Here is a 2,519-nt window from a genome sequence, read left to right on the forward strand (position 1 = left end):
GAGCAGAGAACTCATACTCAGGAATCTATGGTTAGCCCATAACCCTGAAAATCTTTTATATCAGTTTGCATGTATCAGTTACTGCAATACAGGGACAATACGATGGCAATGAGATACCAGGCAGATGAAATGAGAAATGAGGGATACAAATGGTACAATATTCTTTCTGATGGGTAAGTAGAATTTCCTGTGTGTGTGTGTGTGTGTGTGTGTGTGTGTGTGTGTGTATTACAGTTACTTGATTCATTTCTCTCTTGAGGAGTATCAGGGCTGAATCAGTAAGCATGGTTGTGCTGAAACTGTTACTATATCCTGGTTTGTGATCTATCGGGTAAATGCCCAGGAGTAGAGTGTATAGGGGAGGAATGGATGAGAATTTTGAAAGGCTTGTCATTGATCAAGGTAAATTGTACGCATAAACTGCTGTGTTTAATGATAACCGCTTGCTACTTAAAATAATAATTAAAAAATCATGTTCCTAAAATGTTATGAAATTAGAAACAAAGCATGAGAATCTGCTCAGATAATATCTAGGGTCAATAGTCAACAAATCTTTTTGGGTTAGGATAAGTTTTAGAACAATACTAATGATACATATCATCAGAAGAAAATTTGATGATTTCCAACTATTTAAAATAATCATATTTGAAGATATGGCTCAAGTGGCAGAGTGGTAATTAGTGAACAAAGCTTTCAGATAATGAATTCAAGTCTCAATCTCGAACAAAAGTAAAAACAATCAGTATAATTCACGCACTTTCCTGGGCACTAGTACCTCATGCATTAATCCTACCTTAAATCAGAAGGCAGAGATCTGGGGATTTCAGTTCAATGTCAGCTTCGATAGGAACGTCTGTGAAACTCTCATCTCCAAATCACTGTCAAAGAAAGCTGGAAGTGGACTCATGGCTCCAGTGGTAGAATGCTAGCCTACAGCTAAAAGCTCAGGGGCAGAACCCAAGCCTTGAGTTCAAACCTTAGAATAGTGCATATACATACACAAAGAAAGTAAGTCACTCAATTTCTCAATCTTCCATTTCCCTAATTCTAATTCTAATCTTGGACAGAACCCTATTTAATATTCATCCTAATTCTAACTAGACTTGTTATTCGAAGATTTACTTTTCAGTTTGACCCTAAACTTTCCATTTCCCTAAGGCTAACTCTAACTCTAACTCCAGCTGGAACTGAAACCAAACTTTCACTCTAATGATAGTCCAATTCTCATGTTTAAGAAAAAGACTCTAATTTTTAATCATTCTAATGGATACTCCAGTTTGCACTCTATAAATGTGTTTCAATTTGCCCTAATTCCCACAAATTTTCTGACTCTACCTCTGAAGTTATCTTTTTCCCTTACATGAAGTATTATATTCTTTTTCCTCAAATTCCCTTATCAGGAAACATATTGTAGTTTCTAATGATCCTACCTTTTCCTGAACCCCTGTACCCTAAAACAATGTCAGATTTACTTACCATCTAATCCATTACTTAACACTAACTCTCAAGCTAAACCTGTCTGGAAAACTCTCATTAATCATTACAAGAATGATCACTGAGAAATAAATATAATGATACTTCTCTAGTTGCTATTCAATCCCACATTTTTACTCCTACTTGTTAGTGAAAACTAAAATTTTTTTTTTTTGATCAGGCATAGGGCTTGAACTCTGGGCTTGGGTGCTATCCCTCAGCTCTTCAACTCAAGGAGCCCTCTACTGCTTGAGCCACAGCTACACTTCCAGGTTTTTGGGTGTTTAATTGGAGATAAAGAGTTCTTATGCACTTTGCTGCCAAGGGTGAGATCCAACAGCAGTCCTCAGATCTCAGTCTCTTGGGAGGATAGGATGACAGGCATTGAAAAGTATGTTTTGCTGGGTGCCAGTAGCTCATAGCTGTCATCCTAGGTACTCAGGAGGTGAGATCTGAGGATCACGGTTCAAAGCCAGACTGGGCAGGAAAGACCCTGAGACTCTTTTCTCCAACAAACCACCAGAAAACTGGAAGGGGTGTTGTGGCTTAAGTAGTAGAGTGCTTGCCTTGAGCTGAAGAGATCAGGGACAACACCCAGGCCCAGAATTCAAGCAAACAATGGAAAAAAAGAAAGAAAGTAAAACATTTTTGCTGCAAAGATGTGGAAGTGTGTAGGGGAGGGTGCTGTGATTGAGAGACCAGGTGCTGGCCTCACTTTATAGACATTTCTAAGAACTCCCCAAGTTTGCACCAGTTTGAAGCCACAGTAGAATGGATGGAGCCTTACCAAGAACTCAAGTCGTCGAGGCATATGGCAGGCAGGGAGTGTGCAATTGGGTGCAGGGGTGAGATTGTTGTGTTTGTATTCTCCCTAATGAAGAATGGATTTGGATGCTGGGTGTTAAAGTCTGAGGTAAAGGGTTACAAGAAGTTTGTGGCCTGATGAATTGGGTTTCCTCTGGGTATATGAAGATGGATGAAGTCTGGCACCTCCGGTGGCTCACAACTGTCATCCTAGCTACTCATAAAGCTGAGATGTAAAGACC

This window comes from Dipodomys spectabilis, unplaced genomic scaffold (assembly GCF_019054845.1).
Source record: "Dipodomys spectabilis isolate Male_0828 unplaced genomic scaffold, ASM1905484v1 ptg000314l, whole genome shotgun sequence".
Taxonomy (NCBI): domain Eukaryota; kingdom Metazoa; phylum Chordata; class Mammalia; order Rodentia; family Heteromyidae; genus Dipodomys; species Dipodomys spectabilis.